Source organism: Leptidea sinapis, chromosome 7, assembly GCF_905404315.1.
Source record: "Leptidea sinapis chromosome 7, ilLepSina1.1, whole genome shotgun sequence".
Lineage (NCBI taxonomy): Eukaryota > Metazoa > Arthropoda > Insecta > Lepidoptera > Pieridae > Leptidea > Leptidea sinapis.
The window spans coordinates 13,395,327-13,414,133 of NC_066271.1; the positions used below are offsets into that span (position 1 = coordinate 13,395,327).

Below are 18,807 nucleotides of genomic sequence, written 5' to 3' on the forward strand. Positions count from 1 at the left end.
TCAAGATCTTACTATCAATTATTTTATTTAATGAGTGAAAATTATAAACTGTGCTAATATTATAGTAGTATTACATTATAAATAGAGTATAAAATGAAAATAATAATCTGTCAAATAAATGGCGGAATCCTGCGAACATTTTACCTTTTCATCAATAAGAATAAAAGAGAAAATCAAGAACCTCATAATGACTTGACCTGTAAAGTAAGTATTTATTTTCTGATGAGTAATAATATCAAAAAAAAATATAGCATTCTTTGTAAAATATATAAAATCTCACTTGATAAAATAATATTAATAAAGGCATTTATTTTATTTTAGGTAGAGAAAATGCCAACTTTGCTCCAAAGATCTAGTTATATCCTAAGCGTTTCCGAGAAAAAAATCTAACAATGCTCCTAGCTCTTCAGTAATACGTGAGTGCTAAGTTGCTAACACGGCTTCATTTAATGTATATATAATCTTAATATATATAAATTACGTGACACGTTGTTTGTCCGCGATGGATTCCTAAACTAATGAACGGATTTAAATGGGGATTACTTCATGGAGTGCAGTTTAGTCCAACTTGAGAAATAGGATAGTTTTTATTTCGATCTGGGACCATAGTTATTTTTATTTTCAATATTTGTTTTGTATGGACATATTTTCTATGAGAGAATTTAGTGACGCATGGTTTGACAGTACCACTGTGAAACAATTTCAACAACAGGGAGCATTTTTTACGAAATTAATCTTGATATTTTTGACAAATTCCTATAAAACAGTAGTTATATTTTCTATCACCTACAGAACAACGTCTGTCGGGTCAGCTAGTTTAATATATTTATGCATCTGTTAATAATCCTAAAGTTAATTATTATCAAGTTTTACTTCAATCGCGCGTAAGGGTTACACACACATACGATGTTTTAAAAGGAGCTTTTTATTTTATTTCTTTTGTCCTCATATTTGTATTTCAATGAGTTACCCACTTTTGGGTAACTTTTATTTATTCACTTCAAAAATATTTAAAAACATTTATTAATAAAGTAACATTAAATTTAAATGCACGACAACAGTGCCGATGCGTTTTCTGTTTTTGGAAGATTAGCTATACTTTAAAAACAACTTACAATAATTTAATGTTAAATCCAAGGACTCCAACGAAATATTTCTGCAACTAACACACGAAACTTACAAATAAATATTATTTCACTTTGAGACAATGTACGACTTTATATAGTTACACATGCATGTACCTACAGAGCTGATCAAAGTAAAGTCTAGAGCGCGCCGTGACTTTTATCATCTATATTCAGTATTATCTTAACCTCATATTTTTCACCATCGTACTCTTAACTTCTCTGGTACATCTGAAAATAGACAATATTAAAATAAAAAAAACTATAACTCTCACGAAAACAGTTATGAAAAGTATCTCTCATAGTCATGTCATAAAATCCTTACTCCATCCATAGGTTTAAATTAATTAAAGACTTGCGGGGGTTTGTGACTTTACCGCGTACCTAGCTTTCGGCGTATAACTTCTTTAATATACCCTTTTATTGTACGCCGATTCAAAAGAAACAAATACTAAATGTTGCAGGGTAAACTTACCAGAAAATATGAATATATTAAAATCCCACTCAAAACGGCTTACAGGTTTCTGAAATAAGCACTAAATTTTCAGTTCATTTTAAATTGTGCATTGTTCTACTTTTTTGGGATAAAATGTTTCCTACTGTCATTTTTTCTGAACCTTTGAAAGTAACGCCTCCAGCGCTCTTAACCGATGTTAGCGCCTATTTTGAGCAAAAAAGTAGCTACACGTATAGGTGGTAGTACAAAAATGTTCGTAAGAACATATTTCTATACATAGGCAGGTAGGTACTTTAAATACGACAAAAAACGACGGCTTATACCTCTTTATCCATACAAATTTTATTTAAATTCATTAGATTATTGGGGTTTAAAAGGTAGTTCCCTGCCTGAACAGTCACACAAACAGATAAGCTTCACTTCACACAGAATATATGGATATTTATTTTAGGCGCGCTCTATACCGTAATTAACTCTGCATAGAACTCGGAACTATCATAGACGTAATGTGCGTCAATAACTTATTGATATTCATATTACTAAGGTCAAGTAATATTGAAGCCTAGTGGAAAACTTTATTTTGCTCTAGCAGATTACCGCGACTTCGTCTGCGTACACACATGACATGAAATCTTTGTTTCTTAAAACATTAATAGCTTATAATATAACTATTTTTATTGAAGATATCACAATAACTTTTAGACAAGAGCCAAGTGTTTTAACATAGAAATAAAACTCAGAAGACTTAATTTAAATCTATCCAGTAGACTTTCCGTGAAAACCGTGAACAAATAAAAACCGTTATCATTTTATTTAAATACATAAAGAAAAAAACAAAAATTGCTTAAGCAACCGATTTTTTAGCCGATTCAGTGCAAGATAATCCTTTAAGGACGCGTTCTCAAAACAGAGAGGTATCGAATCGCACTACTACACTGACACTGCTCAAACACATACACGTACTTAAAGTTAATTGCGGGAATCAAACGAATTTGATACTTTTGCAAGTTTGAATTTTATTTTTTTAATACCTATGTATTTTTGATAATTGGTTGATGTATTCGTTTAGTAGTTAAATATTAGAACTTTAGATGGCAATTCTGTCGCATAACGTCGTGTGCAGTAAACGCAGTTTTTTTAAATCCAAGATGGCCGCCGCGAAAAATTATGATTTCAACAATATGGGTATCGTATCCGAAGTTATCGAGGGTGCAGAGAACAATTAGATAGGTCTTTCAAAATCAAATTTTGAGATTTTTTAATTAGATTGGTAACGGAATGTCTTTGTACATATTGTGAGTGAAAAGTCGAAACGTAAATATTTCTATATTTAGGGAATGAAGAATTAATTTAGCATGTGGGATATTGTTAGACAGGCCTTTTATAAGATATTTTATTTAAGTTTATGAATGAATTCTAATTTTGACGATGTAAATGACACCCATGAAGAAAATTTTGTAGATTTCATAGGCGCCATCATGGATTTCGATTTAGGCCCGCTATTCGTTATTGTTGACCCCAAAATCCATGAAAATGACACCCATGTAAAGGAGTGGGTAAGTTTCATAGGCTTTTATGTAAAAGGCATTAATTATTTTCTCAAAATTGATTCCTTTAGAATTCTTTTTGGTGTCATTTCTAATAACTACTAGATACTACTACCGCTTCCGAAACAAATGGCGCTCTGAGAGAGAAGAAGCGGCGCAAGAAACTCTCCCAGCATTCTTTTTTTGCCTCTTTTCAATAAAAATATAGAATATTGTACAGTCATTTCTATCGCTATAAAATAATCACAATCTAGTCTCAGGCTGTCCGATCATTTAGATATTCATCAGTGGAGTAATAGGATTTACGACACAGCCATTTTTTTATAAAACATTTAAATTTATTTATTTATATGTGTATAGAACATCATTGGGTTTTATAGCTGATTTATTGATGTCTTATGGGTATATTTTATTTTGTTTAAAAGGTCAAAGTTATGACTTATCTAGTATTTATTCAAACCTATTGTTATTTTACTTATAAGAAATTTTTTTCCGATTGAATTGAATGTTATGATATTATGATTTAATGTTATGTTATTAATATTTTTCTTAAATTGAGAAGTGTATAAATATGTTGGACAGATAGTGGTACTGCAACGTGTACATGGGCCTCCGAAAAAGTTTACGTGATAAATAATTAGTGTTTCTAAATCTGAGTTACCTTGATTCCAGAGAGTAGATTGGTGCCCGTGTTTCAATAATAAGTGTTATCACACACAAACTTGAAGCAGACATTACACTGAACACTACCTAAGTCTGAACACATTTCTCGAGGTTCGTGTGTTTGTGTACATTGGTTAAGGCAACCGAGTGAAATCATTGTGTGAATATACTAGAAGAATCATCATTCACCAAGAACTAATAACCACAGTGCATAACCATCACTTGAGGTTCGAAATTAAACTAATTCGAGTCATAGTTTTGTGATAATAAATAAAAGTTATAACGTGAGGGTAGTTTTAAATTTTAAATTGCACAAAATATAAACAACTAATCTCGTAACGTCGTTAAGCTCACGTATTAAAACACACGTTTACAAATTTCATTCAACCAAGTGTGTAGTGTGTAGCTGTGCGGTAAAAGGACGTCTAAACATCAGACAAACAAACAGATATTATATAAGTGAACTATTTTAATTTTATTTTATTATTTTCTAAATTCAGGTGTAATATTATTATTTTTGTTTTTGCTCTATTCATTTTTTTTTTTTAAATAAGAAAGATAAATTAATCTATGAACAAAGAAACAATGAACATTACTGTTCGTAAGAAGACCACACCTCCTTCTTCAGCACCTGATCCTAAAGTGGACAATGAAAATTTAATATCAGCGATCAGTGATCGAGTTCTCACTTCATTTCGGTCTGAGATTCCGCGTATGTTATCTAGCGCTCTCCACAAAGAGTTATCTGAAATAAAGCAAGAACTGCTTGAATATCGGAAGTCAATTGACTTTTTGAGCAGCTCTCACGATGATTTAATAAAAGCCGTGGAGCGTCTAAGTTCCGAAAATATGCAGCTGAAAAAAGAAAACGGATCTCTGAGCTCTACCGTACTTAATTTATCCGAAAGATTGAACAATCTGGAACAACACCTGCGAGAAAATAATTTAGAATTAAACGGTGTACCTGAGAATCGTTCTGAGAGCTTGCCTAATTTAGTACAACAATGTGCAAATGTTATTGGCCATAAATTTAACGATGCTGATATCGTTCACTGTACGAGAGTCGCTAAACGGGATAAAGATAGCAAGTTACCTCGTGCAATTGTTGTAAAATTCAAAAGCCTAAGATGCAGAGATGAATTCTATTCCGCTGTATTTCGGTATAACAAAGCGAATCCCAATGAAAAACTAAACACCGCATTACTCGGCATAACTGGACATAAAAAACCTGTATATGTCTCGGAACACTTGTCCCCTCAAAACAAATTTTTACACGCTGCAGCCAGGAAAAAAGCCAAGGAGTTAAAGTACTCGTTTGTTTGGATTCGGAATGGAAAAATTTATGTTAGGAAATCTTCTGACTCAAAATACATTTTGATCAGAAATGAAAAAAGTCTTGAATTAATGAGTTAAAACATCTTATTCCTAACAGTACACTTTTTGCAAACGATACTTATTTGACTTTTCTTTTTGTACAAATGGCTATCTCTCTATATTACCAGAATGTAAGAGGTTTAAAGTCTAAAACGATTGATGTGTATAATGCTTTTTTGTGTAATAATTTTGAGATTGTATGCTTAAGTGAAACGTGGTTAAATGTAAATATCAACTCTTCTGAATTGTTCGATGATCGGTATTTTGTAATGCGCAGAGATCGATGTGAAAATTTCCTTAAACATTTAAAAAAAAACCATGGTGGAGGTGTACTTATGGCAATATCTAAAAAGGTTGAATATGTCCTGAGATGCGATTGGCAATCCGATTTGGTGGAGGATTTATGGATTCAAATAAAAGTAGATCCTGTTACTACTATCAATTTATGTACAGTATATTTACCGGATTACCTACCCACCAGCCTATATGTAGAATTTCTTAATAAATGTCAAAATATTATGAGCAGCCATCCAAACCATAAAATCTGCATTATTGGTGACTTTAACTTGGGTAGTATGATGTGGTCGAACCAAACAGGACTTCCTCTAAGCCACGTGTGCGAAAAATCTAGAGCATTGTTTGAGTTTTTCCAGCTGACTTTATCAAAACAACTTAACTACATTCCTAACCACTTAAATAGAATCTTGGACTTGGCGATAACGGATTCCCCTGATACTATCTCTCTAAGTCATACCATTGCTGTTTGCCGCTTAGACTCACACCACCCTCCCTTTGAGCTTACCCTACTTAGTGGTCGAGCCCCGTTGCTTGAACTCAACAACTCTATAACTGAGAAACTCTGTTTTCTTAAGACCAATTACGAGAGCTGTAATAGGGAAATTCAAGACTTTGATTGGGAGCAGTCGGCTTTGCAACTTGATTGTGATGAGTTCGTTCATTGTTTTTATAACACTTTGTATGAAATAATTGAAAAGTACACACCCAAAACCAAAGTACGCAAAAAATCTTATCCCGTTTGGTTTTCTACTGGGCTAATAAAGTTGCTAAAATCTAAATTTAAATTTCATGTCAAATTTAAAACTTACGGTAATCCAAGAGATTATGATACTTTTGCAATGTTAAGATGTAGAGCTAAGGTAGTTTTTGATCAATGTTTTCGCACATATATAAATCGCATAGAGTCTGATCTGGCTATAAACTTAAAAGCGTTTTGGCGTTACACTAAAAATAAGAAAGTCACTAATGCCTACCCAAGACAGATGAGTTACAATAACCGATACGCTAATGATGGTCCTGACATTGTGAACTTGTTTGCTGATCATTTCTCGTCGGTTTACTCTATGAACGCTAATAGTAATGTGAACTATATTCCTGACTTTCCTCCTTCGGCTTTTTCAATCTGCCAATTTTCAGTGTCTCTAGAAAATGTTATTCAACAGCTTAAATCCATTGATTTATCCAAAAATTCTGGACCAGATGGTATACCACCCATTTTAATTCGTATGTGCGCTGTGAGTCTCGCCAAACCCCTCGTTCTTATTTACAACAAATCACTACAAAATGGAATCTTTCCTGCTTTATGGAAGATTGCTAAAGTAACACCAATATATAAGACTGGGGACAAAACAGATGTCACAAACTACCGCCCGATAACCATTCTAAGTTGGTTCGCCAAAATCTTTGAAAGGCTTGTGTATGCACATGTCTTTAACCATCTGAAGCCCATCTTAAGCTCACGTCAGCACGGTTTCTTTGCGGGTCGTTCAACTGTTTCTAACTTACTGGTATATACTTCATTCTTATGTGACACAATTAACGATAAGAGTCAGGTTGATTCGATATATACAGATTTTGCGAAAGCTTTTGACTACGTTCACCATTCAGTGCTTTTATGTAAGCTACATCACCTGGGAATTCATGGTAATCTTCACAGATGGCTCACATCTTATTTATCAAATCGTACGCAACAAGTTGCGTTGAGTGGCTTCGAGTCAGTCCCATTTCTTGCTAGCTCTGGTGTGCCTCAAGGCTCAAATCTAGGTCCTTTGCTTTTTTTGGCATTTATAAATGACTTATTATCCAAAATTCGATGTGAGTGTCTGGCGTACGCCGATGATATAAAAATTTTTCGTAAAATAAACGGTCCAGAAGACTGCTCATTGCTGCAAAGGGACATCGAGACTATTTGGCAGTGGTGTAAAAGTAACCGCATGATGCTGAATATAAAAAAGTGTCAACTCATTACATTTACTCGCAAGAAAAATGCATTTGTTCATGATTATTTTATCGATGGTAATGATCTAGATCGTGTGAATGTGATAAGGGACTTGGGCGTCATCTTTGACTCGGATTTATCCTTCAAAAGCCATTACGATGATATTTGTTCAAAGGCAAATAGGATGATAAGCTTTGTTATTAGAATCGCCAGACCATTTAAACAGGAAATCTCCTGGATATTATTATACAAAGGTTTAGTGAGAAGTATCCTGGAGTATTGCTCAGTGATTTGGTCTCCAATTTATAATGTTCACCGTGATAGAATAGAGTCAATTCAGCGGCGGTTTGTAAGAGTTCTTTGTAGCAGGTTGGGTGTTAGACGTAAAATTCCCGAATACTCTGAACGCTTACGTAAATTTAACTTGCATAGTCTTGATAAACGGAGATGGGTATCTGATATGTGCGTCTTACATAACATTGCGAATGGTTTTATGGATAGTCATCTATTAAGTTTGATAAACTTTAAAGTTCCAACACGATCTGTGCGTATTCCATGTTTATTTTCGATCAATTCCTCAAATAATAATGTATCGCATAACAACCCGATTATGAGAATTTGTAGAGAATTTAACGAAGTGTGTGCTGATTTTATTATATTCTTTACAAATGTAGACATTTTTAAAAATACTCTTTATAAAACTTTCTAGTTTATCTAAAATAATTTAATGTTTAACTAAATTTCGTTATACTGTAATTACTATTGTGTCCACTTATTAATTTTTTTTTTTTTTTACTGTATTTGGTGAATGATGTGTACAATTTTAATTGGATCTCAGGATCATAAAAATATGCTGTACTTGTTATTAGATGATAGTTTTATCTTGTTATCTGTTATTGTACCTACTTGTAAATAAATAAATAAATAAATAAATAAATAAATAAAATAGTTACTAACAGATTTAATTTTATTTTTTGTATATATATATATATATATATATATATATATATATATATATATATATATATATACTTATATAAATTTATTGCCAATGTTTATGGCAGCAGTAGACTTGGGGGATTATAAATATATAAATATTTAATTCTCAAAGTCTGTGTCTCGGTGTCTAGAGAATACCAGCGTTGAGAAGTAAAATTCCCAACATAATGGTGACTAGACACCATTTTGGTTCTGTAATGTCCATAATATTGTTATTAGTAATAAGATTTCTCGGATTATTTATTAATATTATTAAAAAAACATGAAAATGACACCCATGAAGAGATGTTGGTAAATTTCACAGGCGCCATCTTGGATTTCGATTTTGACCCGATATTCGTTATTGTTGACCCCGAAAACCATGAAAATGACACCCATGAAGAGAAGTTGGTAAATTTCATCGGCGCCATCTTGGATTTCGATTTAATATAGACCATTATTAGAGATGAACTTATAAATCACTAATTCTTCAAAAAAATACAGAAACATAATTTATTGAAAATCTGACTGCGTACAAAATATGTAAAGTATCAAAGGCAGTATTGTATAGCTTATAAAAAATATTCATGTTCGTACAGCGATCTTTCCGAGTACGAGCTGCTGCTTACAACCGACACAGGGTCTACCTACGACGGCGGCCGAGCGCGGACTGAGGTTATTTCGATAGATCTTTCTGTGCAATGCGTACGGAGCGACAAAATAAAATAACCCTTAATACCACACTTTAAAGCTCATGCTTATCAGAAATATATATGAATTTTAGACGATTCATTTATATTTTTTTCTGAGATTATTTATTAGATATTCATTAATTCATTTCCCCTGTTTTTGAAAATATTATATCTGCTTTCCTAACATAATTTTTAAGAGCCAAAATTGTGTAAGTGGTAGCAGAAAACTGATCCTGAATGAAGCCCCATTTCGTCAATTTTGTGTGAAGAGGTAACGGATAATCGTTTTTACGACATAAAATATCAAATTTTCAAAGCAAACATTTCCCGCTAATTGGAGATAAAGAAGTAATCTATTTATGGCAATTTTTAGTTTTGTTAGACTTAGTTTAATTTCATCACTAACTCTACCGAAAAATATCTTATTTTTGTCGGATTCGAAAACGCGTCCTTAAGCAAATAAAGTAATTGCTTAAAACATCACGTCTCGAAGGGCACCATAATTTTTTTTTTATTTATGTACATGCAAAGCGGTAAAGGCTGTCCGAAAATATATTTGAAGCTTGAAGTTTTAGAGCTCTTTAGATATCCCTGGTGTTACCGGAGAATGTGGGCGGCTTCTCTTCCATAAAAAAATATTATCATGAATGAGCTGATTGTTAGTAATTCAGATTTTTTTATGACAATAAGGGATGAGACGAGCAGTACGTTTAGTTGATGGTAATTGATACGCCCTGCCCATTACAATGCAGTGGATGCTCAGGATTCTTGAAAAACCCAAAAATTCTGAGCAGCACAAGAATTGCGCTCGCTATCTTTAGACATTCTTATGTCTTGTTGTGTGGCAAATTACTTTAAATGGTCAGAAATTCGGGAATTATTTCCGGCAGAAGTCAAAACTTGACACTTTTATTATTTATCACGGTATAGTGGAAGGCTCCTTAGCATAGGATGCCGGCTTTTTTATGGGTACCACAACGGCGCCTATTTCTGCCGTGAAGCAATAATGTGTAAACAATACAGTGTTTCGGTCTGAAGGGCGGCGTTGCTAGTGAAATTACTGGGCAAATGAGACCTAACATCTAATGTCTCAAGGTGACGAGCGCAATTTTAGTGCCGCTCATAATTTTTGAGTTTGAATGATGGCTGGTCCATGCGTCACCTGCTTGGACATAACATATACAAGATTTATAAACGCAACCCTTGTAGAATGACATTGATATTGTACATATTTCTGAAGCGTCGGTGGTGCGGTTAAATCCTCGCCCGCCACGTACTAATGTGTTTTTCATATAGAACGTTTATTCGATATTTCGCGTCACAAGGTCAGCAACGCTCTTGTGATTCCTTCGGTTATTCAAGAAATTATAAGCCGCGGTAATCACATACCATCTGGTGACCTGAATGTGTACTCATTTGCCTTCCTCTACCATAAATAGACTTAGTGCCTTATTCATAATAAAACGCTTTTCGAAGGTTTAAAGCTATATTACTTAAATCGTGTTTTTAGCCTATCGAACGTTTGATAAAATTTCTTATTCATATTCGTTAGATAAATCTCCCATAGCTAATACGTCTCTATAGTACGCAATGTTGCCATTACGTACAAAAAAAACATAATTTTATTATTATTATTGTTTGGCTTGATGGCGTATCCTTTTAGATTTCGCCAATGACGAGTGTATATTTCAATGTCAATGGGTTGTCAGTTGTCAAAAGTCCATGTCAAAATAAGTTCAATTTTTTTTTTTATTAATTCGTTCTTTCGAACAGGCTATAGCCAGGGGCCTTACTGCCTTGTCGTTAGTATTTTCATTTCTTTGGTATTTATTATTTTCACTATTTTGTTTTACAAAAAGTCCAATCAAGTTTTCTCATTTCATCTTACATCATTTCCATTTTCCTTTTCCAATTATGTATATTCGATAGCGAATATTTATAGTAGTTTCTTTCATCAAATCCAATCCAGTCTTAAAGTCATCAGTTATTTTACCATTTCCGTTAATGTATAATTCTCTAAAGAATATTTTCCATATTTTCATTTTAGTTAGTCCAAATCCAGTAATATAGTCTCTAATAATTTCCCCCTTTTCTTAAAGTCAAATCCAGTGTAATTTGCATAACTTTTTAGAATAATACCTACCTATTTACATTATCTGTTCAGTTCGCGAATTGCGCTATGCTATTACTAGTTGTATATGTACAAGTTATAACGTATTTACATAATTATAAACAAATTTACAACGTATGTATCTACAAATTACAATGTATTTACAGTACTACATACAAATTTATACAAGGACATATAAGTTGATGTGTCCTTTAATAGATCTATTACTGAGAGCGGGATTATATTGGGTGCACCATATATTTCCAGTAGCTCATCCATCAGCACAAGGCGCTGTATGCCAAAGGACGAACAATCAAAAAAGATGTGATCCAGAGACTGATCTTGTTGCTTATTACAATGGTCACAAAAAGGAGAGGAGACAATGTTTTTGCGATGAAGATGAAAATTCAATCGATATTGACCAATACGCATTCGTGTTATTGTAGTATAGAACTTTCTGTGAGCGTAATTTTTAAACTTACAAAACCAGGGTGTGCTATTAACGGGATTATCTAACAAAGTATACGAATGAGCCTTATTTTTAACTTCTGTACAATTATACCAATATCTTCCCCAAAGAAGAGTCATACGCTGTTTTAGATTACTTATTATATCTGTATACATACCATATGTTAATGTCTAGATCTTTGCAATCAGGATAAAGGGATAGATCGGATATATTAATGATAGTTCTAGCTAGAAAATCAGCGCTTTCGTTTCCTGCTACTCCTATATGGGACGGGACCCAAACGAAATCCACTTTAATATCGATTAAACATAGTTCGTACCACAATTCCTTTATAGCAAAAATGAGGTAATTGATGTTAGCACTCATTTTGTTATTTGACAAACTTTTCAACACACTCATACTATCACTAACTATTACCCACTTTTATTAAGTTGATTTTGTTTCTTAATATGCTTTAAAGCAAAAAGAATAGCGACGGCTTCAGCAGTAAAAATACTGGCATATCAATTAATCTTAAAGCCAATACCCTTCCTAATTTCAGGAAGGTAGATTGCAAAAGAAACACTATTATTGTTTTTTGCGCCATCCGTATAAACAAATTTACAATTAGACCATTCTAACAATAATACATGAACCTCCTCTTTTGAAGTTAAATTTGGATCTATTACAACATTAATTGCAGAATATTTACATCGAAAAGAACCTGCATGGCAGGGAAGTATATCATTATTCCGATGAATATTTAAATCTTGGAGAAATTGAAAAAATGAAGAAAAATCTTGCAAGATAAACAACTGTCTCTGAAATGAAGACGATTGATAAGCAATAAGATTCTTAAGAAGATTGTACGTCGGCAAGCTATAGAGCTTTAAAATAAATCTTTCTTTAAGATAACTAAATCTAATACACAAAGGAGGATGGTTGGCCTCGATTTGCATAGCAGCTATTGGGCTAGTTTAAAGTGCACCCAATATTGTACGCATACATTTATTTTGTATTTTATCCAGACTATTAACAATTTTGCTGTCTGCGGCGAAACAGTGAAAGCCATATTCAAAATGACTACGAATAAGCGATTTATACAAAATTAACATTATTTTAGGGTCCGCTCCCCACGACGTTGCACACAAATATTTTAATACATTATAAGCTTTATTCGCTTTATTTATAACACTATCTGTATATTTTTTCCAAGAAAGTTTTGGAGTGAATGTTATACCTAGAAATTTTATATCACATGAAATAGGCAGTGGAATGCCATTGTATAAAATGGGAGGCAATATGATGCGTTTACGACCAATCACAAAGACTTTTGATTTGGTTGGATTTACATTTAAATTAAGATAAGAAAAGTATTGATATAAATTTACAAGTGCTTCATTAATAGTAGCGGCTAAATTAATCAGATCAACTCCCGATACATAGACGACTAAGTCATCTGCATACTGTAGGTTTACTATATTTGGCCCCAAAATAAGGTTCAATCGTCTTATGTACATAATAAAAATTAAAGGAGACAATATTCCCCCCTGACAAACACCTAGAGAAGAAAATCGTGGTCCATACAAATGTTTATTAAATTTTACATATACTTTTCTGTCAGTCAAAAAGCATTGCATCCAATTTATTATTTTACCTGGTATCCCTAACATTGATAACTCGTCACAAAGCACGGCAATATTTACACCATAGTTTCTCAACCGGTGGTACGCGTACCACCGGTGGTACGCGGGGACATTTCAGGTGGTACGCAATCATATATTAATAATAACAATAAAAACTGTTGAATGCGAATAACATTAATTCACAGTTACGATGCAACATTTCCTCGTTAACCTTTCCGGATCGGCGCGCTCCGGATCTCGCTGTACACTGTAGATCGGCAAGCTTCCGGCAATTTCGCGGCATTTTCCCCGTGTGTATTATTTTACGTGTAGTTATAAAATGCTTATAACTAGGGTGATTTGAGTGACTGTCACTGAAAGCTATTGAAACAAGCTATAAGACCATGTATAAATTATTCATATTGTCTTTCTTTTTTATTTCACACAGACTTTTCATTCGAAAAAAAGTGTAAAAATAGGTATATTTTAAAATAAATATTGTTATTATTGTTAATTACTTGTTTTATTTATTTCCTTTTATGTTTTTGTAATGAATAGTATATGTTCATTATAAAATAAAGCTTAAATCTCCACAAAGAACGATCTTCGTGTAAAGTCTTGATAACGACCGCTCGCTGCGCCGGCCGGGAACAAGTGGACACATAAGTGCTTTGTCCGTAAAGCTATGACGTCGAATATTGGTGGCCTTGAATCGTAACGGATCGAAATGTGTTTGGGAATTCACTCGTTCATAACTGCGTAGGCAAATAAACCATCTTGTACACGTAATAAGGGTGATTAAGCATTAGTTTTTAGTGGACATAATGAAGCGATATTTGACTAACCCCTCCACCTCTAAGGACAGTCAAAAGAAGATTAAACCTCAGCCAAATCGTAAGTACGATGCAACTTATTTACAGTTAGGATTTATAGTAAAACCTGGCACAGAAAATAACGATAATCCTATTCCACAATGTGTTGTATGCTCAGAAACACTTTCAAATCAGAGCATGAAGCCTTCCTTACTAAAGCGGCACCAGACTACTAAGCATCCCGATTTGGTTGACAAACCTATTGAATTTTTTCAAAGAAAATCTGAACTGTGTAAGAGAGAAAATCAGTGCATGGCAAAATTTGTAAATATAGACAAAAAACTAGTCAAAGCATCGTACCTTGCCAGTTATAGAATAGCTAAAGAAGGGAAGCCTCATACAATTGGCGAGACACTTTTACTTCCGGTCACTAAGGATATGGTCGAGGCAGTATTAGGCGAAAAGGCAGCAAAGGAGATCGAGAAAATTCCGTTGTCGAATGACACAGTAAAGAGGCGAATTGTGGAGATGTCCTCGAGTATTGAAGAACAGCTTTTACTTCAACTGCGCGAATGTAAATATTTTGCACTGCAAGTAGACGAGAGCACAGACATAACAAATATGGCGCAGCTTCTTGTATTTATACGTTTTGATTATCAAAGTGAAGTAAAGGAAGAATTTTTATTTTGCAAACCTCTTGAATCAAACACTAAAGCTGAGGACATATTTAATGTCATAAATGAGTACATTATAAAAGCGAGAATATCATGGTCTAAATGTGTTGGTTTGTGCACGGACGGAGCAAAAGCTATGTCGGGTCATTTAAGTGGATTAGGAGCAAGAATAAAAAAAGTTGCTCCAGAATGCCAAAGTACTCACTGCGTTATTCACCGAGAAGCTTTGGCTTCTAAGGTTATGCCTGCCAACCTTAAGTCTGTTTTAATGGATAGCGTAAAGGTCATTAATTTTATTAAGGCCAGGGCTCTTAATTCACGGCTTTTCTCTTTAATGTGTGAAGATATGGGTGCAAAATATCAAACTCTCCTCCTACATACCGAGGTAAGATGGTTGTCACGCGGCAAGACCCTAACTCGTCTATTTGAACTGAGGTCAGAAGTCTTTAGGTTTTTAAGTGAACAAAATCATGACATGAAACACTTGTTCAATGATGAAGAATGGCTATCACGATTGGCGTATTTGGCTGAAATTTTTATAGGCTTAATACCTTGAACATGGGACTTCAAGGGCCAAGTACAACAGTGTTCACTACCAACGATAAAATATCATCCTTCAAGAAAAAGTTGGTTCTGTTTCGCTCTCAAGCACAGGACAAGGATTTCTCTGCATTCCCTACTCTTGCTGCATTTTTGGAAGAAAATGATATTTCTCTGAAGCAAGAAGTGACTGATGATATCACTAGTCATATGGAAGCCCTTCAAACGAGTTTTGATAAATATTTTAATCAAGATTTTTCTAAATATGAGTGGATTAGAAATCCATTTTCAGGGAAATTTCCTAGTGGTCCTAGTCACTCAAAAGTGTTTCATCGACCTTATAAGTGACAGCTCTATGAAAGATGCGTTTAAAGAAAAATCTTTAATAGAATTTTGGATGGGGACAAAAACTGAATATCCATCAATGTTCGAACAAGCGATAATCTTTTTAATTCCATTCGTAACCTCGTACTTATGTGAATCGGGCTTTCAGAGCTGCTGTTCATCAAAAATAAATACCGAAACCGCATTAGTGCTGAAGAGGACTTGAGAATCAAGTTAAGTTCAATCGACCCATATATTGAAAATTTGATCAAGAACAAACAACAACAACAAGCTCTAAGGATCTGTTTATATTTAAATGACTGTGTTCAATTAACTAATTCAAGATTGTTTTTAATGTATGATACATTTTATTTTGTAAATATATACATACAGTTGTAGAGTGCATTTTTATTTTCCTAAACCTGACCAAATTTAAATTATATATAACTATATATTATATATAAATAAATAAATAAAAATATATATAAATGTAAGGTATCAAATCTCTGAAAATTTCAAGTGGTACGTGGTTACTAAAAGGTTGAGAACCCCTGATTTACACTATTGAAGGCACCTGAGATGTCAAAAAATAGTAAATACAGACAAAAGATATCTGATTACTTGCTAAACATTGATGCGCATCAAGCTGTAACTGCGCTATACTATCCCTAGAAGACCGACCTTTGCGAAAACTAAACTGATTATTAGGCAAAAGACAATTTTGTTCTACAAAGAGATCGAGACGTTGTTTTAGAAGCTGCTCAAATATCTTCCCAACACAAGACGTGAGAGCTGTCTGTTTTCCATTCTATTAGCAGCAGGAATAGTATTCTCCTTCCATAGGCGATTAAGAATATTTAAAAAGATGTTGAGACTGTGACAATTAAGTTTTTTGAGTAAAATATATGTAATGGTATCAAGACCGAAAGATGTATCTCTTCTAGTAAATAAAGCGGATTTTAGTTCTTGTAAAGAAAAAGGGTCTATCAAATATTTATTACTATCATCAACAACATTTACATAGTTAGTTAACTAATTTGATACAAAGTCAGAAGTATACTTTTGTAGAAAATCTGGAATCCAACTATCATTCAACACACTGTCAGGAATGTAAGTTTTGTTAAATTTGCGCATGTATTTCCAAATTGAAGACAAAGGAGTACAGCGATTAAATGAATTGCACAAGCCTATCCAGCTATTTCTTCTTTCAATTTTTAAGATAAGTTTTTTTAAAGCCCGCAATCTCTTAAACTCCACATAATTTTCATCAGTGGAGTAGTTTTTAAAATTAATGTTACCATTTTTAGCATTTAAAACTGCTTCTGTACACTTCTGATTCCACCAAGGCAACCGTGGATATTTAAAAGATTTTTGTGAACAAGAACTAGTAACATTATTACTATTAGAACTTTTGGAAAACAGACAGCTAGGGATTGACTGCTTGGCAGCAGAAAGTAAAATATTACAAAAGGAATTAAAAGCATCTATTGAAGATAAAGTGTCAAATTCAACATCATCCAAATAAGAAACAACAAAGTTACTATACATATTCCAATTCACCTGCTTATAATTTGGGTGAGTGGGCAAATGTAGATTATTACATAATGTGTTTTGCAAACTACTACTATCACTACTTACTGCCATTTTTATTTTTACAGGGAGATGATAACTACTGCCCAGAGGACTGTCAATAACTGACCAGTCACATAAAAGAGCCAATGATGGAGTTACCAAAGTCAAGTCAAGAGCATTAGGACGCCAAGATGGAGATCCTATTGTGGTAGCTTGACCATTATTCAGAATAACAAGACCATTCTCATCTATAACCTCTAAAACATCTTTACCTCGAGGCAATGTATCAACACATCCCCACAACATGAGATGAGCATTGAAATCACCTGCAAAAATCATTGGCTCTGGAATGGACTTAATTAAACTGTTTAAATTGTTTTTATTAAATGGAGGATTTGAATTGGAAGGACTGTAAAAACTCACAATACTCAGTTCTTTGTTATTAATTTTAATTTTAATGCAAACATTTTGTAGAGCACTATCAAAATATGTATTTATGTTAGAAAATGTGATATTATTATGAATAAAAATTGCTACACCATTGTGTTTACTACCACAATCATTCCTTATTGTGTTATAGCCTTTTATTAAAAAATACTGATGTGGTTTTAACCAAGTTTCCGAAATTATAGCAATATAATAATAATAATAAATCATTTTATTTTCAGGCATTACCCATAGATATACAAACAATCTTAAATTAAATTACATAATACTGTTGAGTTTAATTTGATATTAATTAAATTACAGATAAAATTACAGTTTAAAATTTAAAATTTAAGATATGTCATAATCACAATTAATAAGAAAATACTTAATAATATTATTAATTTAAATTCGGGAAAAAAAAAAGATATCCATAATAATTGTTAGTAAAATGTCCTAAATTATATTAGTATAATTATAACTAAACAGGCACATGAAGCCGCATAAATGCCTTTATAATTGGCGCATCATAATGACTAGCAATGGTTTGCAGAATGATGTTAGGGCTACCCCGCAACCTCCTCAGCAATGACGCGGTTCTTTTGCGTTGGATGGCATGGAAGCCGTCCACCCTCGTATCCGCGAACATTGCGGAAGCACTGCAAAAGCGGGGCAGCCGCAACATCAACCTGAAACCATTGTTGTACTGAACGCGCAAGGCACTAAGCGTTCTTTGAGTATATCTGACCCACAGGCTGCTCGTATAGAAGGTTTGACAATATGCTTTGAAAAGCGTTATCTTTACCTCACTGCTACATCGAGCAAACCTGCGAGCCAGCATATTACTCCTCACCGCCAGTGCCCTGCGTGATATCCATTTGGTCTTCGAGGTCTTCGGTGACGTAGTGTCCAAGGTACTTAAAATGTTGAACTTTCTTAAGCTCAACACCATTCAGCTTCATTGGCGGAATATTACATATATTCTTACCAGGGACTCTAAAGACCAAATAGTTGCTTTTTTGGCAATTATATTTGAGCCCATGTTGCATCGCATACCTTTCACAGATAGCTAACAGCCTTCTTATAGAGCCTACACTTGGACCCAGCAGCACCATGTCATCCGCGTAGCTAATGTTGTTTATATAAACACCATCAACCGAGCAGCCGACACGCTCGCGGCTGAGCCCAACTATGAGCTCGATGAC

The 18,807-nt window shown here is 33.7% G+C and overlaps 1 protein-coding gene and 1 long non-coding RNA gene across 2 annotated transcripts in view; one reads left to right on the forward strand and one right to left on the reverse strand.

Moving 5' to 3' along the window:
* Positions 1-1,191, reverse strand: part of LOC126965293 (uncharacterized) — a 28,485-nt gene extending 27,294 nt beyond the window's left edge. The window contains exon 1 of the mRNA XM_050808811.1: positions 1,116-1,191. The gene's annotated coding sequence lies outside the window, so the exon portion shown is untranslated. The remainder of the gene's footprint in view (positions 1-1,115) is intronic.
* Positions 1,192-16,427: 15,236 nt separating this feature from the next.
* On the forward strand, positions 16,428-17,717 carry LOC126965343 (uncharacterized). Its single transcript, XR_007729519.1, has 2 exons — positions 16,428-17,179; positions 17,263-17,717. It is a non-coding gene; the product is annotated as an uncharacterized LOC126965343 (long non-coding RNA).
* Positions 17,718-18,807: the final 1,090 nt, after the last annotated feature.